General features: G+C 47.0%; 1 protein-coding gene and 1 non-coding gene across 9 annotated transcripts in view; both read left to right on the top strand.

Moving 5' to 3' along the window:
- RBFOX1 (RNA binding fox-1 homolog 1) overlaps positions 1-26075 on the top strand; it is a 431904-nt gene that overhangs the window by 132472 nt on the left and 273357 nt on the right. The gene's annotated exons all lie outside the window — the stretch shown is intronic.
- On the top strand, positions 1012-1083 carry TRNAC-GCA (transfer RNA cysteine (anticodon GCA)). The gene has a single exon. It is a non-coding gene; the product is annotated as a tRNA-Cys (tRNA).

The following is a 26075-nucleotide window of genomic DNA, read 5'->3' as shown; positions in this document are numbered from 1 at the left end:
TCCATTCAGCAGTTTGTTAACAGAAATGGGAAGTGACAGACTCAATATAAGGAAATCTCTGTGCCAAGGAAACAGATATTATTTCTCCCCCTCACTCTCTCTTTCTCTCATTCTATGCCGGGAATCAGCCGGCTCCGAGCTTACGGACACACCAAGGCTTGCTATTGATCCATGTCCAACTAATTTGATCAGAATAGAGACTTCTATTCCCCATTGCTCCTTTCAGTAGCTCTTAGCAGATGTGATTGAGTGCCCAGGAGTGGACCCTGACCTCTTTTGGCTGCTATAAGGGATGCAGGAGACCCTGGGTCTGCACTGGGGAGGCAGGGGTGCCCTCTGCTTCAGATGGGAAAGTTATAAGTGGATGATGCTGGGGAGGGGGCAGTGCAAGAGCCCTTCCGCGGAACAGGCTTCTTATCCTTTTTTGTCAGTGATGAATTATGGAAAGCACCCGCCATTCCCAATCATTGAAAATCAGAGAATCTAGTGGCAAGAGGTACACTTTTAATCTCTGAGTAAAGGCAACTCAGAGCTTAGGTGCGTCCTTATTTATCCATATAGATATGGATACTACTTGTAAATATTAGTGGTCACGCTGACCTTAAAAGTTAAAAAAATGAAGTGATGCCATTTGCAGTTACTAGAGACTGTTATACTGACGGAAGTAAGTCAGACAGAGAAGGAGAAAGGAAAACTATTGTTTGACATCCTTCATATGTGGAATCGAAAAGAAATGATACAGATGAAATTACAAAACAGAAACAGGCTCACAGACTTCTGGATGGGGAAAGGGGTAGTTTGGGAGTTGGGGATGGACATGTACACCCTGCTGTATTTATAATGGACATACTGTGTAGCACAGGAAACTCTGCTCAATGTTAAGTGGCAGCCTGGATGAGAGGGGAGTTTGGAGGAGAATGGATACATGTATACGTATGGCTGAGTCCCTTTGCTGTCCACTGGAAACTATCACAACATTATTAATTGTCTATTCCCCAAAGCCAAGAGACTTCCCTGGTAGCTCAGATGGTAAAGCGTCTGCTTGCAATGCAGGAGACCCAGGTTCAATCCCTGGGTTGGGAAGATATCCTGGAGAAGGAAATGGCAACTCACTCCAGTATTCTAGCCTGGAAAATCCCATGGACTGAGGAGCCTGGTAGGCTACCGTCCGTGGGGTCCCAAAGAATCGGACACAACTGAGCAACTTAACTTTCACATACCCCAGTGCAAAATAAAAAGTTTAAGAGAAAGCAGGTTAAAAAAAAAAAAAAAAAGTAATAACTAACACTTACCAAAACTTTACTAAGTACCAGGGACTCTCTAACCAAAGAAAACATATTACTTCATCAATCCTCCACAATGATTCTTTGAAGGACACATTATTCTTATCCATATTTGATAGAAGAAAATTGGGGTTTATAGAAGTAATTTGTGTAAGAACTCGTGGCTGGTAGGTAGGGACCCTGAAAATCCCATGCATAAGTCCTGAACTTGCATTTTGCTGAAGGCTTTTTTTTTTTTTAATTTGGAGATAATTGTTGATTCACACGCAGTCGTCAGAAATGACATAAAGGAAAGATCTCCTATTCTCTTCACACAGTGCCTTCAGGGGTAGCATTTGCATAATCATCAAACAATATCAGAGCTGGGAAACTGACCCTGACCCAGCGCATCCACCTGACTCAGAGAGTGCCGATTCCCCACGCGCTCAGTGACGTTCCTGCGCTTACTTTTATCAGTGGCTCACCCCCGTGGTTTCCCACGACAGCCTCCACAGTCAATACACAGAGCAGCTCCATCGCAAGAAGCCTCGCCCCTCTCCCCAAAGCCAGGCAATCGCTCATCTCTTCCATCTCTATGCTTTTGTCATTTCAAGAACACTCCGTAAAAAGTATGTGAAGGACGTGTGTTTCTGCTCCTCCGCGTCTGCGCGTGTGTAATGAGTTACTGAGTCCAGTCCAGCGACAGAACTTGATAATCCTTTTGGCTTCCTGTTCCCCTTGTGTTCCTCTGCCATCTCCCACTTCTTTTGCAGCAGATTTACTGCGATGAGATACACTTTTGACACCAGTGTGTAACCCATACACAATCCACCCTCACCTCTACCCAGCACCTCTTCTCTCACCCCCGGGGACAGTCTCCGGATCATTGTCTCCTGACAGTCTCCTGATCAGCGGGAACTGCAAGAGTTCCAGCTCCAACTCAGCCTCTGGAGGCCGAGACACTTGCATCAGTATATCCTATCCGTTCCCATGCCCACTCTCACCGCTTCTCCCAGGCCAGCCCAGGTCCAATAGCTATACTGAGCCTGGGGATACCGGGTTGATATTTGATGTCCAGTCCCAGAAAACCTCCAGGCCCCATCCTGGTTAAAAAGTTCTGGCAGAGGAAGAGGTTTTCCAGGAGTAAAGCAGGTCTTTCAGAGTCTATCAGACTGGATTTTGTATTGCTCATGGCTGGTGGGGGCGTGGAGGGATGGAGGGCTTCACCCCCCGTTTCCACCAGATACGATGTTTCCTGAAATTGTGTATGGCAAGCAACCTTGCCTCTCACCTGTGTTGTAGAGTGTCCAGAAAACTTTTGACCCACTTAAATGACCACTGCCCCTTCTGGGTGTGAGTCAGGCCTCAGAGATGGAGATGGGGCATCACAGGTCACTGCCTAGTACAAGGAATGTCTCACTTTCCTTGTGTTGTAGCGATACTGTTAAGGTCATTGTCTGTCAATGGTCGGTATGCACTGGGGATGAAAGACCAGATGAGCTAAACTGAGCTACCCTTGGCCACAGAGTGTTAACTACTGTAGATTGAATCTGAGGTTGGCTAGGGGTTTACCCCTTCATTTTGCAAGCCCAGGAACGGGGATAACCATGTTGAATTACATTCTCTCTGTCTCTCTTCCCTGTAAACTAAGGCACGAGTCATCCAGAGACCCCTTCTCAGACACACTAAGTGTCATTTACATTGTTGTCCTTTAGTTGCTAAGTCACGTCTGACTCTTTTGTGACCCCGTGGACTGGAGCCCAGTAGGTTCCTCTGTCCATGGGATTTCCCAGGCAAGAATTGTGGAGTGTGTTGACATTTCCTTCTCCAGGGCATCTTCCCAACCCAGGGGTCAAACCTGCGTCTCCTGCATTGGCAAGCACATTCTTTACCACTGAGCCACCTGGGAAGCCCCTATTTGCACTGCAGGCTCAGTCTAATTGGTTGCCATCCTGTCCTCCACCAGCTGATGCCCCTTCCCAGCCTTTCCTGCAATGCCTCCCGCCTTGGCTGGCCAGAAAACACAGACCTTGGGGTGGGGGCGTGTATTTAGTTTTAAGAGTGTCTCCTCACCCCCGCCCAGCTCCATTCTCCCACCTGAGTTTCAGGAAGCCGCCCCATGGGTCAGACACCCAGGAACAGAACCCCAGTGGCTCCTCTGCCTTTGTGCATCTGGCGCCTTGGGGTGAGCCGACGTCGGTCGCTGCTCCTTGTCAGGCCTGCCATGGCGTTTTGTTTCCCCGCACATTTGAATAATACATCTGATTACCATGGCAAATGTGGTGGTGTATGCAAGCCCAGACCTCCTGCTTAATTAACTGATGATAACAAGGTCCACTGCCCTTTCCCCTCCCTGCAGCCGTCACAGACATGGCAGCCCTTTTATCTTTCTTCAAAATTGACTTGCTCTCCCGACCCTCCAGCAGCCCCTGTTTTGTCTGTTTACTTCTCATGCCTGCGCCAGACTGTTAATTTTCCGTGGCACCTCCTATCTGGTTGTAATTAACACATCGAACGCTGAAGACATAGTTCCACGTTTCACAGATGCCTAACGGACGTGTATTCCTCCTTCACTAATTATGCCGCTGTATGTTCGTGATCTGCATTGACCCCAAAGGCTCTTTTTTTTGTTGTTGTTTAAAGTGTTTTGGTTGGAAGAACAAGTACATTTTTGGAACTCAGTTGGGGCAGAAGAGAAGGAAATCATTGCCGATCTGTGTTGTCAGTGTTGCTTTTCATAGCCTGGAAAGTAACAAACGAGGATACATTTGTTGTCAGCTCTTCTGTTCAGCGTTTGGCAACTCTTTGTTAGATGTGGGTCATATTTGCTTCGGATATATGCTCCCGCTCGAATCTAAATATTCTGCCTTGGTAATTATACAGATGGGGCGGCCGACTTATTTCATCGAGTGTGGAAATCCTCCGCAGATTGTGAATAGCCTGCCGTCCTGTTAGATTTTAGGAAAGCTGAGCCCTTTGCCGGCGCCAAACATGAGACGCAGAATCTGTTTATGATCTTATGCTTAGGCTTAAGATTTAAGCTGTAATGAATACCGGTTCAAAGAGATCGAGGTAGGAGAAGGAGGCTGGTAGTTACAGCAGTAAAAACAGGAGCAAAAAGAGCAGCTTTTGTGAAGGACTCCGGCTGGAATAATAATGATAGAATTGTCTCAATCGATACATCTCTTGTCAGACCCATGTCTGATGTTCGAATCAACCAAGCCTCTTCTCCAAGAGCTTTCCTTGAGAATATTGAATTATTTATTATTTGTATCTCCCCCCACCCTTTCTCTTTCAGATGATTTTTTTTCCCCCTTTGACTTAGTAAAATTTGTTTTTCATGCTGCCAGGTTCAATGTTGTCTGCTTTTTGATAAATAGCAGTAATTGGGCGTAGAGCAGAAGTCATGGACAAATGTATGACTTCAATTACATCTGGAGCATGTTTTTCCTTTATATTGATTTCCCCCTGCCCCCCCCAACACTTCTTATAAGATGTGTTCTCTATAGCCCATAGTGCTGAGTCGTTCTAAGAATTATTCTTTGTCCGTGTGTCGGCGTGCACTCTTGAACCCATGAATCTTTTTTTTAAAAACGTGATGCTGCCCTTTCATCAGTCTGGACTGACCTGCAGGGGGAAAACTGGAGACCTTCACCTGGTGATCTCTTATAGACTCTTCTCACCTGACTCTTATCTCGTCTGGCAGCACTTAATATTTTTTTGGTCTGCTTTTCCTTGTTATAGGTAGGGCCAAGGTAAGGAAGGTGATCTTATAGATGAGGAAATAAATGTGTAATGGAAATTTAAAGGGGCAGTTCCCTTAAAAAAAAAAATGGAAAAAGCAGGAGAAAAACAAAGTGAAGAAATATAAAGGAGAGCGTCTGTGTTGTAATTCAAGCTTAAGAAAATGTTGTTCACGGACCCTGTTTCTGACTTGATCTATTGCAGTCCCTGTACGACTCTTAAACCAGATGTATTTGTAGCCTCTTTGTTTGCTACCTGAAGGCACGCGTTCACGCGTCCAAGTGTCCAGAGTCATGCACCCTGTACGCGTGCACTCAGTTGTGTCCGTCTCTGCCACCCCATGGACTGTAAGCCTGCCAAGGCTTCCCTGTACATGGAATTTTCCAGGCAAGACTACTGGAGTGGGTTGCCATTTCCTTCTCCAGGGGATCTTCCTGGCCGAGGGATCGAACCCGCATCTCTTGCAAATCTCCTGCATTGGCAGATGGGTTCTTTACCGGCTGAGCCACCGCATCCCGTAAATATTTCCAAGGTGCCTGCCCCAGCATTTGATGATGATGGCTTGACACAGGGAGTATCTCCAAGGTACAAATGGGTTTTCTAAGTTTCAAAGCCGCTGCTCTGGTTGAAGCAAACCCACAAGTTGGAAGAATAAATGCTAGGGCTGGGAGCCTACCGGGGCGCTCAGTTAGACAGAGAGCATCTCCAGAAATCAGGCGCACTTGGCATCCCATGTCACATTCCCACCGGTCTGGAAGTGGCCTTCATTCGCCAAAGGGCAGCCCTACAAATCACAGCTGAGTAGGCTGTCTGGATGGTTCCTTTGGAGTCTCTGAATCGGTACTGTTGCGTCGTGCTGCGGTCAGCACTTCTCTGAGAAGCGAAAAGATGATGGGGTGCTGAATTTTGCTTTTTAAGGGCATGCAAATAGAGTGTTGATTTTTTTTTTAAGTGTTCTTTTTTTTTTAAGAAGCTGTCAGTGCTTAAGAGGCGTGTTTCAGGTAGGGTGCATGCACGCATTATTTTGTCTCCCGTCCAGTCCCTAAAGCCGTTTTCTGTCGCATTTTATTCAGAGGGAGAAAATAGAATAAAAACCTTCAGAGCATCTGAGTGATAAAGGAGTCACACTCTGGGTTATTATGCTGGAGGTGACGAAGCTGGGGACTTAAAGAGACAGAGATTGAGTTGGTTTGGGCAGAGTCTGGGACTCCGGACCCCATCAGGTCAGGGTGTGTGTGTGTGTGTGTGTGTGTGTGTGTGTGTGAAGTGCTTTGATAAAAATGCCTCTCCCACCAACAGGCTGTTAGGCAGGGCGCTCAGAAACAGCAGTATTGTCTTAGACTCCCTTTCAGATCATGTAGGTGTCTATACCATGCCACCCACACAGGAGAGCAAGCGAGCTGTGAAATATATTCATTGTTAGAGTCCCGGGGAAACGGTGGCAAGCAATCGGAGGTAATAACGTCCGACAGGCAGGGGAGGCCGCCGACATTACCTGCATTATTTCGGTTGCCTTTTTCATTATAGGTTCGGGAAATAGGCAGCAATTCGATTATGGTATGATTTGGGGTGGAATTGCTCGCGCTCCCTGACCTCGTCACTGGGGGATCGGATGAGAAGTCAGCTCAAATAAAGTTTATAGTGCATTAACCGGCCGGAGCAGCGCCTCACCCACGGAGCGATTTCTCATCTTCCAGGGGTTTGGAGCTGCAGTCCTGGATAGATCTGTACCTTAAGGCACGGGGAGGATTGGCTGAGATGTATAGGAGTGAGCAGAGGCGCCCAATGATGTTGAAAACCCTCCCCTCCCATGTGCAGCGCTAGGTTTCTCTGCAGCTTGGGCGAACCGGTGTGATTAATAACACGCAGGAAACCTGCTTGTTGGATTATTAATTTCTCGTCCCCTTTGCCTTATTTTTTTCCCCCTTTGCACACATTCCTGATGCTTTTCCTCCTGCCTTTTTCCACTGAGCTTTTTGCCAAGCTTCTCCATCCCTCCTTTTCTGCCCTCTGGCTCACCTTTCCTCCCATGGAGCTCACTACTAGCATTGGCCACTGACGCCTGGCCACCCCACCTGTGCGGCTGGCTTCACACCTGGGGTGAGTTTATCGCCTCCCACCGGGGATTCTGTCTGTGAGAGCAGGAGAGAGAGACAGAGGGAGAGAGGAAACAGATCCTGGGGAGTTTGAACGCTGCTGAATTATCAGCACAAGCTTGGCCTTCGGTGAGGAGTGACCCTCCCAAAAAAGCAAGACCAGGTTACCGAGAGACTGCGTCCCAGCCCGCCCCAGCTTCGGCTGCCTGGAGAGCTGTGGTTCCTCTTAGTTACCTAATGGCCTTGCTCACCACTTCTAGAGGCAAAGAGTGTGCATGTTGCTAAACAGAAACGAAAGGGGGGAATAATGACAGGTGATGCAGGCTCTCGGGCTAAAAGGTATTGAGGAAGGAGCTTTTATCTGATGGCAGAACTCTGGAATGGAGTCAAGGGGAGGAGTCGGGAGATTGCTGGAGGGGATAGGTTGTGCATTGGGGAGACTTGCATCCAAGCTCCCATCATTGTCTATACCCCTGGTTTGCTGCCTATACCTTCACACCCTTGGGAAGGTGTGATCCCTCCTGATTGTGAACCCAAGAGAGTTTGCAGCTGTGATTTGGGTGTGGGGGTGGGGTTGATCCTGTGCCTGTGCTTTGGGGAGGACTTCTGGGTTTTGATTCGCTGACCTGCTCATGTGCCTGGTTCTATAAAAGGAGCAGAAAGGGGCGGCCTTCCGCATTCCACATCCTGCGGTTCTGCCCAGATCTCTCCTCACCTGCTTGGGGGATCTCTTTCCTCCTCTCTGAATTTCTGCCTTCCTGGAAATCCCTTTGATTCAGTCACAGAAGAGTGGAGGAAGCGCTATGTCTTATTTCCCTGAGCTGTCTTGAGTGGCGGGCCCATTTTTCTGCAGAAAACCTTGTGTTTTAATCCCAGGATGTCCCCTCTTTGTGGAGAGATTAGCTTGAAGCTCCCCAAAGCTAATAGAATGGAGAATAAAAGGCAGTTGACTTTAATTGTTCTCTTTATTTATATAACTTAAGCACGAGGCAAGAAAAATCCTCCAAGCTGATTATTCCTTTGGTTTATTCTGAGTCTTTTTTTTTTTCCTTTTATTTAAAGCATCTGGAGCTTTTTAAGTAGTGAATTTTGGTTAAAAAGAAGGATGCAGTGTTTTAATGACTTCAGTTTCAGGAGCGGGGTTTATCACAGTGTTTTGAAGCGGTGCTGAACGTACACTCTCTTCTGTTTGATCCAATGTAAGATCGCTGTTAAGACCCGTATGTTCAACCCCTTTCCCCACCCACAAGCTCCAGTGTATATCTAGTCTGTGGCAGGGCACACAGCATCAGAAAGAACTCAGAACTCCATAGGGAAGGGGCTCTATCTTAAGTCTGACCATTTGTCGGAAACAAACAAGCAGGCAAATGGATAAGCCAACAATAGTGTCAGCTGGAGCCACCACCCAGATTATCACGTTGAAGTTCCGATGAATTTGTCTTCCGTTTCCTTTCTCAGGGAATGACAGGTATTATTTTGACCGTGTCCATTGAGAGGTGAAATTTGGAGATGAACTCAGATAAATTATGCTCCAAAGCAGATGGGAAGTTTATAAGTTTGGGTACATGATAGTTGACAGAGATGTCACTCTCCCATTCTGATTATTTTGAAATATACAAGGGAACTTTAAAAAAAAAATTAGTGTATTGTTTATGGTAAATGCTGATTTTTTTGGTTTTGGTCTGGGAAAGGCTTGTCTGGGTGGGATATCATCTCATCTGGACAATTAAGAGAAAAATTTGAAAATTATGGTTTGAAACACAAGCTGCCACTCCAACAGAGCTCCATGCTTCATTTGGAACATGCAGCGTCACCCAACACACATTTAATGAGCGGGGTTTAGTTTCTCTTTTACTATGACTTTTCAGAAATCTCTGAGGGGAAGAGGAATATATGATGAGTAATAGATGGGCTGGCTTTTCACCCCCCACCCCACCCCACCCCGCCCCGTCTCCCCCTTCTCCCATTTCTCATTCCCCCTGCCTTTCTTGACAGAAGCCTGCCAGTGAATCCAGTTTCAGGAAACTTCCTCAAAACATGTTTCTACTTGGGAAATTGCAAAGGATTGGAGCCCTTCTTCAAAGGACTTTAACATTGCTAGCTGAATGAATCACATTTTAGCTTCACATATCTATTCATTTCTGGCGATCTCTTTTTTTTCTCCAAGTTTCAGAATATTTCGTCTCAGATCAACGGATCCCTCTAGTTTATTCTGTTACCAAACTTCTCCAGATAGATGTATGAAAATAATGAAGGTGTTAAGCCCCAAGAACGAGGTTGAAAAGAGCTGTTTTCCAACCTGGTAAAGACTCCAAACATTTAGAAAAGAGGTCTAGTCCTGTCTAGCACTGCCTTTTTAAAAATCTCCCTTGAACTAGGGAGGGACAGGATACTCTTCCAGCACATTATTTTCCCCTCTCTCTAATGTTGTATAATGCTTCTTAAAGTGCAGTCAACCTTTCCTAGCCCTGATTTTGCACCTGTGGATTCAACCAATCGTGGGCCAAAAATATTTGGGAAAAAAAACTCCAGAATGTTCCAAAAGGCAAAAGTTGCATTTGCCACACTCAGGCAACTATTTACATAGCATTTACATTGTTTTAGGTATTTAAAGTAATCCAAAGATGATTTAAGGGATAAAGGGGAATGTGTTTAGGTTGTATGTAAATACTACACCATTTTATAGAAAGGATTTGAGCATCCATGAATTTGGGGTTCCACCCGGTTGCTGGAACCAATCCCAAGGAGATGTAGCAGGATGACTGTATTACCTGGTTAATTTGTTTCTATGTTACAGGAATGTGATGCAAACAGTGTTAAACTATGTATCTGCTTTCCCCCATTCTTCCCAAAGCTTCCTCCCAGACACTCTGTTTACAGAAAGGTGCTGTGTTTGAGGGGCTTCCCTGGTGGCTCAGCTGGTAAAGAATCCACCTTCAGTGCCAGAGACGTGGGTTTCAACATCCCTGGGTTGGGAAGATCCCCAGGAGAAGGGAATGGCTTCCCACTCCAGGATTCTGGCCTGGAGAATTCCTTGGACTGTATAGTCCGTGGGAGTCTCAGAGAGTGGGACAGCACTGAATGACTTTCCCTTTCACTATGGGAGAATTCCCATCAGTTGTTTCTGCACATTTGGTGTTCATTCTTGAAGCCAGAGAACCCTGGGGGCAGAGCGCTATTCAAGGTGAGGCTTATCTCCTTGGGTGGGTGGATGGGGGAAGGAATTATTTTCAGAATGCTTCAGAAAAAGCCAGCTTGCAATTCTCAGCCCACCTTCCTCTAGGGAGGGTCCTCACCTTCCAAAGGCAAACACCTCCAGAAAGAGCTCTTCAGGAAGTGATTACAGAGTTGTGATTGCTTGACAAATTGAGGCTTTTTTTTCTGCCTGACAGTGATCCTGGCATAGTCCCTCCACTTAATCCTCACTAGCAATTTGCCTATAGTTGCAGCTAACAAGAGGTGATTAGAGGGGAGTTGACCGTCACCACTTAACACCCAGCTCTAGGTCACCGTGGGCACAGCCTGCCGAATCAGACCGGTTTCCCTATTAACTCGCCACTTCTGAATGCATTAGCAAGGCACTTAGCAAATGATCATTTCCAGCACCAGCCAGAATTCCCGAATGACATCCGTCATCCACCCTCTGGCTCCCCGAGCAGCGAGGAAAACCAGGGAGGAAGGAGAGAGGTTTGTAAATCTTCATGGCAAAACCAAAGAGATGGGTCAAGAGCGAGGGCCTCTCCCCAGAAAGTTAGGTGGTCCCTGGGCTGGACGGCCGCCTGGGGCCTGTGGGTTGACTCCAAGGCAACCTGGGAGAGGCAGCAGGAATGAAGCCGATCCTGTGAGCTGTGGAGGAGGAGGGAGAAGCTGGCAGAGAGCGGAGTAGGTCTGTGGTTCCCACAGGTGAGCATCTAGCGTGGGATCAGCTTCCCCTGGGGGTCTTGTTAAAACCTCAGGAGTTTCACGTTCAGTAGGTCTGGGTGGAGCCAGAGGACTTACATCGTAACAGATTCCAAGAGACGCTGCTGCGGTTGGTCCAGACCACACGTGGTTGGCACTCACTGGTGAGCCCTTTGCTAGTGTGAACCGAGCCCCAGCCTCCCTGCCTGACACCCACAAGTGGCTCTCAGCATCTTTTAAAGTTTATTTATCTTTGGCTATGGTGTGTCTTTGTCGCGGCAAGTAGGGGCTACTCTTTATGTGGGGTGTGGGCTTTCATTGTGGTGGCTTCTTGTGGAAAACGGGCTCTAGGGCGAGCAGTCTCTCCTCACTAGTTGTGGTACACAGGCTTAGTTGCACCGCGGGATGTGGAATCTTCCCGGACCGGGGATTGAACTCACGTCCCCTGCGTTGGGAGCCGGATTCTTAAACCCTGGACCACCAGTGATGAAATCTGCTCTCACCATATTCAGGAGGAAGTCCCCAATCCTTAACAGATTCCTGAGACCCTTTATCATCTGGCTACTTGCCTATGGTCTTTCATCCCGCTGTCCAAGTTATATAACTGGGAACATGCCAGGGGCATTCACAGCAAATGTGTTTTTACGTTTCAAGAATGTCCTTTCTTCCATTCTCTCTCCTGTGAGGTTATCACCTCTCAGCTAAGCTGGGGCTCAACTATTGCCTCTCCTGGGTGGCCTCGGACTGAATTCATCACTCTCTTCCAGTCTGAATCTCCGACGTATATATATACACCTGCCAGATGTTTGTATCATTTTGTATTAATATGACTGGGTTTCTTTTCCCTTAAAGTCAGGGATCTCTTTTGTTCATTTTATTAGGCCAGCACCTAGCATTGTACCTGGCTCATGATCATTGCTCTATAAAATTTGCTGTTGAGTAAACACTTGCCTCAGACAAATCTGTCTTATGGAAATTGTTATCTAATGGTAAGGACCAAACTTTGGGGTCATATGATCTGTCTGTGAATTTTCATGCAACCGTATTGTGGCTTTTTGTTCTGGAGGTTAATTCTGCTCTCTGAGCCTCAGTTTTACCCATCTTTATAATGGGGATATTCATAAGCATTGTTATAATACTAGTAACAGTAACATTAATAACATCCCCACACAGGTAATAAAATGCACAGGACATGGACTTGCCTGGTGGTCCCGTGGCTAAGACTCTGAGCTCCCAATGCAGGGGGCTGAAGTTCGATCCCTGGTCAGGGAACTAGATCCCACATGCCTCAACGAAGGGTTCACATGGCACCACTAAAAGATTTCACACGCCATGGTGAAGACTGAAGGTGCTGTGTGCCACAGCTAAGACCTGGCACAGCCAAACCAATAATTTTGAAAAAGGCAAGAACAATGCCTGACCCATAACAAAAATTCAAGACGTACTGACGTTTCTTTTCTTTTCTCTTTCCTACTGTGGGACGTCCACACTGGTAGAATAGCGGATCGGATACGTGGAGAGGAGTGCGTGACTGCAGAGGGAGCAGGTGCTGGAGGATGGGGTCCACACGGGGAGGAAGGCAGCTGAGCAGGGCGATGCTCTTCTCCGGTGCCCCTTGGTGTTCACATTATCAGCATAGCCCTGTGAATTGGAGCCACTGGCAGGCACAGCTTCTGGTGGACGGAGGCCCAGCCGCTTCCTGTCTCTGGAGACTCTGTGTCCTGTTCACCCAGCCTCAGCCACCCTGGCTTCTTTCTCTGGCTGGAGCCCTCTGGGATCCCGCAGACTTTGCTCCAGCCAGCCTTCCTCTCCTTTCCTCATGCCCTCTTCATTCCTCAGCTGTTAATTTAAATATCGTGTCCTCAAAGAAGCCTTCCCGGGTCAGCCCATCAAAAGTAGCTCTTTCCTGGGACTTCTCTGGCACTCCAGTGGTTAAAACTCCACGCTTCCACCTCATGGGGGCACAGACAGGTTTGCTCCTTGGCTGGAGGCTTCCCAGGTGCTCAGTGGCAAAGAACCTGCCTGCCAGTGCAGAAGACACAGCAGGCGTGGGTTCAATCCCTGAGGTGGGTTGATCCCCCAGAGGAGGAAATGGCAACCCACTGCAGTATTCTTGTGTAAAGAATCCCATGGACAGAGGAACCTGGCGGGTCCATAGAGTCACAAAGGTCAGATACGACTGAGTAACAACCCGCAGAGCACACAGGGAGCAGAGATAGACTAATTCATCCACCCATCCATCCACTCCTCTGTTTATCCTTTCATCCATTCAGCCTAAAAATACTTGTTTCAGATCTGCTGGGTACCATGCGCTAAGCCCAGTGATGGAGAGAAAAAAGATAAAGGAGACCAATTGTGAAGGTGCTCAGAGAAGTGTGGTAGACAGCTATGTTAGTCAATTAATTATGAACTGAAGAGGTAGAATTTTGGACAGGGTATTAATGAGAGTGTGGAGGATGAACAATTAATACTGTTGGAAGCTGCTCTTGGAGAGGTCAAGGCTGAATGATCTTAGAGACACTGAAAGGGATTAACCAGGTATAAAGGAAGAAAGATCAGGGGTACCTTGTGGTAGAGGAGTGCACGGGATACGCTGAATCTAGGTGTTGGAGCAGATAAGGCCGGAGGAGAACCTGGGAAATGCAGAAAGGGCCAAAAAGCAAGGGTCCCGGTGGCGCTAGTGGTAAAGAACCCGCCTGCCAACACAGAAGACGCAAGAGATGCAGGTTGGATCCCTGGGTTGGGAAGATCTCCTGGAGGAGGGCATGGCAACCCACTGCAGTATTCCTGCCTGGAGAATCCCATGGACAGGGGAGCCTGGCGGGCTACAGTCCATAGGGGTCGCGAAGCGTCAGACACAACCGGAGTGACTTAGCCAGCATGCACGCAGCCTGCCTTGCTGGACTGCATCTCTCAGAGATTCTCGGGGGCCCCCTGAAGTTTGACATGTTTGAATCAATTTTTGTTTCAAAAGAGTTGTAGAGTTCCAGAAAGGTTGCCAAGCTGGTGCAGAGAGTTCCCACGGACCCTGCACAGTTTTCCCTGCCGTGCATGTTTTACATGGCGACGGTACATTTATCACAACTAATGAACCAAGACTGATGCGTTATTGCTAACTCAAGTCCGTATTTTATTCATATTTCCTTAAGTGTTAATCTGGGGTCCCTTTCCTGTTCCTGGGCCCCGTCCGGGATGCCCGCGTACATTTGGTCATCATGGCGTTTATTCTGAAGGCTGCGCTGGGTCTCCACTGGGACACACTGGCTCTTTGTTGCTGTGTGGGTTTCCCTCTGGTTGCGGCGAGCAGGTTTCTCATTGAGGGGGCTTCTCTCGTGGGGCAGCACAGGCTCCGGGGCGTGCAGGGTCAGCAGTTGCTCCTCCCGGGTTCTCGTGTGCAGGCTCAGGCCTTTTGGCATATGGGTTCAGCTGCTTCTCAGTATATGGAATATTCTCAGACCAGGGATCGAACCCATGTCCCTGACATTGGCAGATGGATTCTTTTTACCAGTGGACCACCAGGGAAATCCCCTGGTAGTCATGTCTTTTAACTCCCCTCTGACTGTGACAATCTCCTGGACTATTTTTTCTTTCTTTCTTTCTTTTTTTTTTTTTTTATGATGATCTTAATGGTTTTGATGAATTCTGGTCAGGTCTTGTATAGAATGTCTTTCAAGGGAGCTTTGTCTGATGTTTTTCTCATGGTTAGACTGAGGTCATGGGCTGGGGGAGGAAGATCACAGAGGTCAAGTACCATTTTCATCACATTCTATCAAGGGCATGTACTATCAGATTATCGTTGAGATGTTCCCTTTGATCACCTGGATGAGGTGCAGTTTGTCAGACTTCCCCACTGTGGACTTACTCTTCCTCTCCCCTTCCATACTGTGTTCATGGTATGTGTTCCATACTGTGAAGATGACAGGGGATGAGATGGTTGGATGACATCACCGACTCAGTGGACATGAGTTTGAGCAGAACTCTGGGAGATGGTGAAGGACAGGGAAGGCTGGTGGGCTGCAGTCCCTGGCAGCGCAGAGAGTCGGACATGACTGAGCGACTGAACAGCAAATACTGTGTTCTTTGAAAGGAAGCCACTGTGTACAGTCCACGCTTAAGGACTGGGGAGTTAAACTCCACCCCTGAGAGAGGGCAGCATAGGCATCCATGGCTATCTTGAAGCACAAGAGGGACCTGGTTTAAGGGCCGCTGATTAGAAAGCCACCTTGAAGCATATTGGACTCACGACCAGAAAGAGTGCCTGCCCCTTTAAAAATGTTTGATTGTGGGTTCAGTGTAAGGATAAGTAAGATTCTTTAAAGGTCTCCATCATCCAGCAAACATTAGCCGCAGCTTCAGATCCTGTCTGAAAGAAAGCCTGAGTATTACTCTGGCATGCAGAAGTTTGGGTTTTAACCTCAGGAGTTGCCGCTTTATGGAGTATGTGCATGGGTGTGTGTGTGTGTGTGTGTGTGTGTGTGTGTGTGTGTGTGTGTGTGTGTGTGTGTGTGTATTTCCCCATGGATATAACCAAAGAGGGCAATCCTTGGTGCAATGCTTCACTATCATTGTAGCAAGTTATTTTCTTCTATCACACAGCAACCTCTTTCCTTCTCTCTCCACTATGATTGTCATATGTACCTTTTTCTTTTTCCCTCTCTGGTATATTTTTTCTGGGGAGGGGATGGCCTGAACCCTCCTATCTCATGAAACCTTCTCTCCAAGTGTACAGACAATTCTGTTGATGGGAGCATAACTCAAGACCGCTTCTTTGGAGGGCAAATTGGCAGAACCTTTCCAATTTAAAATGCTCCTGTATTTTGGCCAAGCCATATAAATTTTTTTCCAGTGGAATTATTCTTATTATTATTTTTTTGAACAATGGACCATAGACAGCGTTTCCTTTAGTCGATGTTTATGTGATTTTCAATTTGTTTTTCCCTACTCTTTATTTGTATCTCTAAGTATTTCAGTAGGCAAACTTAAATGAATGTGTTTATGTGTATGGCTTCCTGTCAGATATTTTGCAAGAGGCAGAATGGCCTATTCTGGAGCAAGGCACATTTGAAATTTATATAAGATGCAGCAGTTCACTCTCCTACAACTGGATGGATGTGCGTTTATGACATGGTGCAAGAGGACTGCATTATACTTCATCCTAACTATAACCCTGCAAGTCAGGCCTGATCATCCCCATTTTAAAGATGAGAAAACTGAGGCTCAGTGAGGTTAAAGGTCTAGCCCTGTTCTTCCTCCACTCTAAGTGTGATATCTAGACAATTACACTGAGATCTCTTTGCTGAGATGCTCCCAACACATAAAGCCTCATGACACCAAAAGACTCCCTGGAACACATGCATCACTCACATTTGCATTAGGACCAATTTAATCTGCTTTTTGATAGATACCCCTCTAGACTTTTTCAAGTTCGTAGTTGTGAAACAAATGCATTACCCTCAACTGTGCTAGAATTTGGGGCTTCCCAGGTGGCCCTGGTGGTCAAGAACCCACCTGCCAATGCAGGAGACATAAGAGTCGTGGGTTCGATTCCTGGGTGGGGAAGATCCCCTGGAGGAGGACATGGCAACCCACTCCAGTCATTCTTGCCTGGAGAATCCCATGGACAGAGGAGCCTGGTGGGCTACAGTCCATGGGATCGCAAGGAGTCGAACTCGACTGAAATGACTTAGCAAGCAAGTGGATGCTAGACTTCAATTTTCTTTCCCTCCCTTGCTTTTATTATATTAAATTAGTATCCCACTTCTTCAAATAAGCTGTCCCCACTTTAGGGGGTGGATGGGGTAGTCCTGTTGCATCTTCTCTGGGGAAAACATGTCCTCCTCCTCCAGCAGAGTGGAGCCTAGGCCCTCATGTGTTAGCCTTTGTGGAAGGCTGTGAAGAGAGACAAAAGGACACTGCCGGTGTGTTATTAATGTTAAAAATTGTTGACATTCCACTCAGTCTGTTTTTCTAATTAGAGCCAAGCTGCAGAGTACCATTTCCATAATCAACATGGGAACGGGAAACTCAGCAAAATTTCATGTATTTGCAATGAAACTACTCCCCGGCAACACAAAAATGGCTTTTATAACATAAAGGCTGTAATTAGAATAAGTCAAATCAGTTGGAAACGATTAAAGGCCGGAATCGGCAAAGCTGCCTTCTAAATATTTGTCTGGAGATTAGCCGCCTCCTGCAGCCCTGAGAAGCATCTTTGACTTACTTACACTGCTCAACGTGGCAAAGATAATCCCGCAGAAGGCAAATGAACACAGATTTAGATGTGCTGTTTGGCCCTTTCTGCAGTTTGACAGGAGGCAGCCCCTTGGAAGCAAAGTCAGGGAAGAAAAATGAACAGAGGGTCACATTAGACAAATTGCTTTAAAAAAAATTTTTTTTTTTAAAGGAAAGCAAACCATGATCATCCATTTAAATTCTTTTAAAATGCACTTGGTCTTTGAAGCTCTTAGGATGCACTTTACAAGTCCACGTGGGATCATTCCTGCACGTCAAGGCGACAGATGATGCGTGTGCGTCTCATTGTATTTAAAATTATAGTTCTGAGATGGGCCCCAGTCTACGAGGCTTGTCTGACATCAGCTATTAAAATACAAGTAAGTCTTGGCAGGTGGAAATTTAAAGAAGAAAGGAGATTATATAAGAAAAATTCAGGATTGTTAATATTAATTTGCTAACCAGGGGACACCAGCTGGCGACGGTTCTTCAAGCTCTCTCATAGGAGGGTGATAGGAGAGACACCTTACTGTTGCCTGGAGTGGGGATGGAGATTATGAGTGAGATTGCAGGGAGGAAAAGCCACGGAGGGCTAGGTACACTCCATGGCTTGGATCTTTTAAAGCCCAAGTTGTGAGGATGAGACTGCAGGCTTCTTCTGTGACATCCAGACCAGCAAGTTTAGCTGACATGACAGAAGGGGATCAAGGAGAGAGGGCCTGGAAGTAACCGTTCTAGAAACCAGGCTAGAACACACCCAGACACATGCTTGCCTTTCAAAGGGCGTAATTTGTCCTGACAGGCTCCCCACTCATTTGTAAACCCTTCGGCATCCCAAACTCATGTGCGTGCCTGCATTTAGCCATTGAAACTATAATCAGCCTAATGCATTCTCTTACTGAATTTTAAACCAGCCCATTAAAACTCCTTTAACGTGCTAAAGTCGGCTTCAGAGAGGGTTTCCATTTCATCTTTATTGAGCTGAGGCTGCGGTTCACTCTCCCCTTGCACCACAGTGAACGCCTGTCAATAATTCAATAGCGTGGCCTTGACAGGCCCAAGCCCAACCTAGACTTTCAACCCAGCCAAGCAGCTTGTCAAGCGTGAGGCGCTGTCAATGGCCGACTGATCTATACTGCATGAATCCCCCCTCAGCTCTTGATGTGTCCCTGGGAATAAAAAGAAAGCCATTTCAGAAGTCAGCCCAGTGAGAAGCACCTGTTTGTAGGGAATCTTTAATGAGGGCAGGTTGCACCGCGGTGAAGTAGAGTTCGGCGCAAGCCTCCACGTCGTGTTTTGTTGAGCCGATGCGTGGTCTCTCCAGGTGCACCCAGGGCAAGCTGAGGAGCATGTTCTTGGCACAAGGGCATGGATGGATGTCCTTCTGGTTGACTCTCTCCGATGGAGGTCTTTGCATTGTGCTTGGTTTCACCATTCTGGCTTCCCTGGCCACTCAGACCGTCAAGAATTTAGCTGCAGTGTGGGAGACTGGGTTCGCTCCCTGGGTTGGGAAGATCTCCTGGAGAAGGGAATGGCTACCCACTCCATACTTGGAGAATTCCATGGACAGAAGCTCCAGTCCAAGGGGTCTCAAAGAGTCAGGCACAACTGAGTGACTCACTTTGACTGTTCTTGGAGACCTTGTACATGCAGATCCGATGGGGAACAAAACATACAAACCACATGATCATGCCAATGGCATGACCTTTCCCGCACCATCAGGGTGGCAATTTGACATTTCTGGTTCCATCTCCTTGTGGAACATCATGCGTCTGTGCAGACTGAAGGATTCCATGAAAAACAGGTAGGCTTCCCAGGTGGTGTTAGTGATAAAGAACCCCCCTGCCAATGCGGGAGACATAAAAGATATGGGTTCAGTCCCTGGGTCGGGAAGATCCCCTGGAGGAGGGCATGGCAACTTGCTCCAGTATTCTTGCCTGGAGAATCCCACGGACAGGGGAGCCTGGTGGGCTACAATCCATGGGGTCGTAAAGAGTCAGACATGACTGAAGTGACTTAGCATGCAAGCGGGCACGCATGAAAAGCAGGTAAGAACTACAGCCTCGCTTTTCTTCTGGGATGGAGGAAAACACACCCATTGGTTGTAAAGAAGAACAAAGCATTTATATTCTTCCAGTCTGGCCAGCTGGCGCTGGCGGTAAAGAGCTCACCTGCCAATGCCCGAGACTTAAGAGATAGGGTACCATCCCAGGGTCAGGAAGATCACCAGGAGGAGGGCACCGCAACCCACTCCAGCATTCTTGCCTGGAGAATCCCATGGACAGAGGAGCCTGGCAGGGTACATACAGTCCATGGGGTTGCAAAGAGTCAGACGTGACTGAAGCGACTTAGCGAGCATGCATGCAGTCTGGACATTGTTCTGTAACCCAGAAGTAGCCATCTAGCCCCTGCCATCTTGAAAAATTGTGAACAAGATGTGCCAGTCTCTCCCCTCCAAAGGGCTATAGGAGAGCGCTTTATCCATGTTTTAAATGCAGAATGACTTGAATCCCCATGCTGCCTGTTTTTTTCCCTCCCCCCCGAAGATAAATTTTAGCTGGATTAAATAACTGTTTTAAAGGCACTCTTCATACAAGCTCAGGTCTCGTTTGTGACTGTATTTGCATTGCTAATGGACATGTCTTTTCCTCATGCAGTCTTTTCAGAGCAGCCACCCCCAAATTTACAGATTTCCTGCTCGTCAAATCGGGGTTTGTGGAAGCGATGGCAATAATGTAGATGAAAAAGAGGAGCGGTGATGTGTTAAAAGCTGATGGAAAATAGTTGTACTGGAATAGATTTCTGGTGTCGAATTCCTGCTTCCCTTAACCACAGAGCAAGCGAATCATTTCTGATCAGGTCACTCGTGCCATGGGGCCCTGTGGTCTCCTGAGATGAGTCACACTGAGTTTGTTTTACCCCAGTCATGGGCTTTGGGGTATGGAGAGATGGGCATTGGAGAATTAACGGTGAGCCAAAGCAAGGTTGCTCCGGCAGTAACCTTTCCGGGTGGGGGAAATAGAGAGAAAATGAAAATGGTGATTTTTAGGAAAGGAACTCTCTCTTCCCAGTTTAGCCTTCCCTAAATTTCCCCTCGGCTGTCCCCGAACCCAGTTAGATGATGGAGATACAGGGAACCAGGGTGACATGGCCAGAGTTAGATGTTAGTGGCTGAGTGGGGTCAGCACATTTCAAGCTTCTGAAAAATGAGGGCTTCAAGATCCTGCTGTCTTTGTGCTTTTCATTTGGAGAGGTTTTTTTGTTTTTTTAATTCATTCATTCATTTATTTTTTTCAATATTTTTATTGAAGGATAGCTGGTTTACCATGTTACTTTCTGCTGCACAGCAAAGTGATTCAGTTATACTTGCAGAGGTGGTCGGATGGCATCACTGACTCAATGGACATGAGTTTGAGCAAACTCTGGGAGATACTGAAGGACAGGGAAGCCTGGCGTGCTGCAGTCCATGGGGTTGCAAAGAGTCAGACATGACTGAGCAACTGAACAAAAACAAATATATATATATATATTTTTAAAGATATTCTTTTTCATTGTGGTTTATCTTAGGGCATTGAATATAGTTCCCTGTGCTATACAGCAGGGCCTTGTTGTTTGGTGTTTATTCGTCCTATATACAGAAGCTCACATCTGCTAACCCCAGCCTCCCACTCTTATACCATCATTCCTTCATTTTATTTACTTTTGTTTGTATGTTTCACATATTTTGCTCCAGGTCTCAGGTGAAGGTGCAAAATAACACTGCTCCAGTGAAGCTTCTCTGTTGGAGGCTGGGTGGGAGGAAAGAAAAAAAAGAGAAATGGCACCAGAGTTTGCCGCCTCACTGCCACCCTTTTCTCTGTTACTCACCTTTAGCAGCCCCCATGGGGTTGCATAGGCCCTCCCAGATGGCGTCAGTGGTAAAGAATCCGCCTGGCAATGCTGGAGACACAAGAGATGGGGGTTCGATCCTTGGGCTGGGCAGATTCCCTGAAGGAGAGCATGGCAACCCACTCCAGTATTCCTGCCTGGAGAATCTCACGGACAAAGGAGCCTGGTGGGCTACAGTCCACGGATTTGCAAAGGGTCAGACGCAACGCAGCACGCACAAGACAAGACGTGGGGTTTCAGAGACCCCTTGGGGTCCAGCATGGCCTGGTCTGCCAACTTCTACCCAAGTTAAGCTACGTGCTCTTATGGGAGAGCTGGGAGGGGGGGACGTGACCCCCTGGCGGGTCAGGAGATTCGGCTACACCCAGACTCTCCGCCTCCACCACTGGCCCCCCGAAACCAACCTCTCGCGTTTTATTGAAGCCCACTGCGGTTAGAGAATCGATGCTGTGTGCACATGACTTGGCAATTCTGAAAGCTCTATTAGGCTAATAATCTATGTTTTTAAGAACAGTCAGCGTCAATGGCTTTGGCAGTGGTGGAGCTATTAGCATATTAGTTCCATTTGAGATGGTTAAATGCTTTTGGACTCTATAAGCCCTACCTAATAAAGTTTCTTGTAGAAATATTAGAGCCGTAGAATTTGGGGCTGAGACATGGCATCCACTAGCCCCTCACTTTATAGACTTGTGGAGAGGAGCCAGTAGGTGTCCACTGATGTACAGCCATCATCACCAGGTGCGGGAAGGCTGGTACTCGCTCCCCTCCTCATTCAACATCTTTCTCCAGTCAGGTGCCGTGAACCTGAACTCTGTACTTTCCTTTTACCCATAGAGTTGTTTTTGCTTTCTTTCTGTTCTTGGCTGCCAATACTGAAATAATAAAGATCTCACTTCAAATCCACATCCCTGGCTTCTGTGAAAATCAGACTATCGCCACATGGGGTAACTTCCCCACGCGTCAACCATCAGCTCAAACTCTGCAGCACCTCCTCACTAAAGAGGGGTGTGAGCTTTCTAGTTCAACATGGTCCACCCCTGGACCTCACTCTTGACCTTGACTCAGCCTTGACTTAGCTATCCAGGGCTGCCCCCAGCATTCGGGTTTGCGGCCCTGTCCTCCCGCCCCTGGAAAAATAAGCTCGCCCGGAGAAATTGGCAACAGGAAGGCTTTGCATTTGCGTTTGGGGCTGCCTGTTTTTTGCAGCCATGCCTGGAGAATCCAGCAGCTCTTTCTCAGCACAAATAAGCTTCTTCCTGAGTTCCTGTAGAGAATGGCATCCTTGGCATGGAGCAGAAAACATCTGGTAATGAATCCATTAGCCCGGCTGTTGCGCAGGCTGCAGGTGCCCAAGGGTCTGAGTGTTTGGGCTGAGCAGGAAGCATGAATGAGACCCCAAGGATTTTACCTTTTGGCCCTGGTTCTGCCTGAGCTCTGGCTTGGTCCTTGGGGCTCCTGTGACCGCTGCGATGCCAGGTGTTGTCCCCTCCATCCCCAGGTGAGGAGCCGGCCTTTAGCATCCTCTCCTCCCTTCTTTCTCCCGCGCGGCCCTCCAGACACACACAAAGGAGAAGCAGCAGATCCTCCCTGGCAGACGTAAGGGGCCGCATTTGTCAAACCCTGGGCCCTGCAACTGTGCAGACAGACCTGCACACTGTACAAAATCATTAGAAGCCCCGTGTCTGAGGGCTCACGGAGGTTGGGCAGGAAGGTGAGACTGAATAAAAATGAGGGGGCTCGCAAACCACTTTTGCCCAAGGGCTGGTTTTAATGAGCCTGTCCCTAATGAGTTGTTCCTGCAACTAGCTTCAGGCCTAAACAGATGAGGCAGGGTTTCTGCTAAATTTTTGATAGGATTTGCACTGGTTTTATGAGAAAGCGAGCAGTGGAGAGTGCAAAAGTGGGATCATGAATCTTTCACGAGGGTGGATGGTTGTCCATCTTGTCAACCGGAACAGGAAAGACCTGGTTGCTAGTAGAAACCGTGGTCTCAAGCCCTCCCATCGTCACCCACCAGATCAGCTCACTTGGTCCAGGTGGCTGGGTAATTTTTTTTTTTTTTTTCCCTGATTCAAGACCTAGTCCATGGCCTCCAAGAATTCATCTTCCAACTCCATCAAGGAGGTGACTTGACTCATTGCCTGTTTCTGATGAATGATCTTTGGTGAAACTCAAGTCACATTTATCTCAGGATGTCCTGGGAAGAAAGTTCCATCAGAGACCCTAATCAGCATTTTTTTTCTTGGGGAGGAGGCAAACCCCTTCCTCTCAGAATCACAAGCCTCACCCTTCTGGTGTATGAGGAAACCCTGATCAAGGATAAAATATCATTTAGATTCATATGGGGATGCTACTAATGTTTCTAATATTTGTCAATTCTGGGATTAAGTGGTACAGGAGATTTCATATACAACCACTTTTTTTTTTTTAATATGAAAAGCTGCCAACAAATATATTTCTCTGGTTTGATTCATTCTCCAAGAGGCAATTTTCTTGGTGGCTTAGGAGGTTACAAAAGATGCTTAATCAGCATCCTTTGCTGGGCTGAGTGAACAAGTGTCTCTCCTCCTTCTGCTCACACTCTCTTTCACATTAATCATGTAATTGATTTAATAAGTTCTGGCTTTAAGAGCTTTTTTTTTTTTTTTTTAACTCCGCTCTTTCCCTTCTCCCTGTAAGGTTTCAGTTTCACAACTGACTGGAAGGCTGAGGCTCTTGGATTTTGCCAGGCATGAAATCCAGCAACTGGGTTCATGTAATGAACATTCTCATCTTTTTGTAATAAATATCTTCTCTTACACTTCTTTTGCTAAAGCCATTTGATAAAGTTTAAGCATCACAAAATGCACAACCTATTTCTGCATTCATCTAGTTTTGAGAGGTAGTACTTCATACACTTGTAAGCATTTCATATTTGGTGTCTTTATTGACACCACAACTCAAAGCCCTGAGAATTAGCCAGGAAAGATCTGGACCCCTCTTTTATAAACAAGCAAACCGATATACAGTGAAGTGAACTGCCTTGTTTCATGTTTTAAACCTAGTGAAGGGTGTGTGGGGGGTAAAAATGTTGACTTCCAAAATCATTGCAACAAGACGTTGCTGTTTTCATATTCCTATATTGCTTAAGGCATCCTTTTGCTGGGCTGAAACAAAATCTATACATATTTATCTTCAAGAGAATACTTCTAGTTTGCGATCAGGGAATAGCTGGGGTTGTTTTCTGTGGTTGCCTTAAGTTAGATGTGTTAATATATAGGTTTAAGTCAAACAAGACCATACGTGCATAAAAAACATGATAAAGCACGTAATACTAAAGCAACATTGGTGGGGGTTCTTATTTCAGATTACTGTTAATACGGCTATGCAGTGTGAAGCCTCATGGAAATATTCCATCATGGTTCTCAAAGTGGGGTCTGGCTGCTCGCCGCTCAAAAGCCATTGAAGAGGCAGTACTGGTGGAAAGGGAAGTCGGATTTATTCTGGAGGCTGGCAGCTGGGGTGGGGGTGGTGGACTCCTGTCTAATGACTGACTGCCCCCTCCCCACTGACAAGCAATGGGCAAGAGCTTCTGTAGAGAGAGGGAGGGGTACTTGTAGAAAGAGCACAGTGAACTCTGATGGTCATTTTGAAATCTGGCCCTGCAGTGGTCTGACCAGCATCGTGTTGATTGTTTTAGGAATAGTTAACCTTCAGTTCCAGGGGCGGTTCGTTCCCATTTCTTTGAGGCCAGTCCTTGGAACTGTGGCGGCTTATGTCACGGCTAGAGTCTGGTCATCGTGTAGTTAGCTTCCCCGCCTGGTGGGGGTTTCAGTATCTACAAGTCAATTCACAGGAGGTGGCTCAGAATATTATCTGTAGACCTTGAAGGAGAAGTGAAAGTCCTTGACTTTGCTTAATGACTGAACTATTACTATTTGGTCTTCTCAGACAGTTTTCCTTTGTTTCTGCATTTTCTCATACCTCTAGTTAAGTTTATTGTTTGGCTAAAGTTTTTCCACAGACGAAAAGCAGGTGGAGGGCCTGGTAGGGCAGGGGAGGACCATACGTCTCTGCTCCATTTCACCAGGAGTGGAAACGAAAGTCTTTCCTGCCCGGAGAAAGATTACCTGGTGATGCTGGTGCTGGGCTCGAGGAACTTCCTGGGGGAGAGAGCAGGGTGAAGGATAGTGCCTGGCGGTCACCAAGGATTAAACGAAAGACACATCTTAGTGCTGCTGCCTAGACTGTTGTTGTTTAGTTGCTCAGTTGTATCTGACTCTTTTGCAGCCCCATGGACTATAGCCTGACAGGCTCCTCTGTCCACGGGATTTCTCAGGAAAGAATCCTGGAGTGGGTTGCCATTTCCTTCTCCAGGGGATCTTCCTGACCCAGGGATCGAACTTGCATCTCCTGCATTGGCAGGCGGATTCTTTACTGCTGAGCCACCAGGGAAGCCCCCTGGATAATGATGAGTATTACAAACAATGGAAGGCAGAGTGCTTCAGTGTGGATGGGGCTCTGTAACCGTACCCTACCAGCCATCCAGTTCCTTACTTCTCTCTCACTAATCTAGAGGCCCAGCGGGCACCAGCTCCATTAGAATAAATGAAAGCCGGGATCACAATATTGGCCCCAGATCTGCATAATTAGGACAAGCTTTTGAGAGCTGAAGAGGCTCATCAAATGAACTTCTCAAAATGCATTTGATACGGCATCAAATAGCAGTGACAGGTCCATAAATCAAGTGAGACTGCGGCCATCAGATTCAGAATGTAAAAAATTGTCTTCTCCCCAGCAAGCTCATCCCCAGGAAGTCCTTCGCAGAGTACAGAGGGTGTTTTCCTCCGGTCTCTCAGAAATTCAGAACACCAGGACATCTCCTGCATATTGCCACAGTTCTCTTCCCTGCCCTTGTATATGGGATGATTTCTGAAATGCTCAAAGACTGGTATCCCCAAAGTACCTAGTCTAT

The sequence above is a fragment of the Capricornis sumatraensis genome, chromosome 3 (genome assembly GCF_032405125.1).
Source record: "Capricornis sumatraensis isolate serow.1 chromosome 3, serow.2, whole genome shotgun sequence".
In the NCBI taxonomy this organism is placed as follows: domain Eukaryota; kingdom Metazoa; phylum Chordata; class Mammalia; order Artiodactyla; family Bovidae; genus Capricornis; species Capricornis sumatraensis.
The sequence above is the reverse complement of the archived record's forward strand: the minus strand, read 5'-3'. Positions and strand labels throughout refer to the sequence as shown.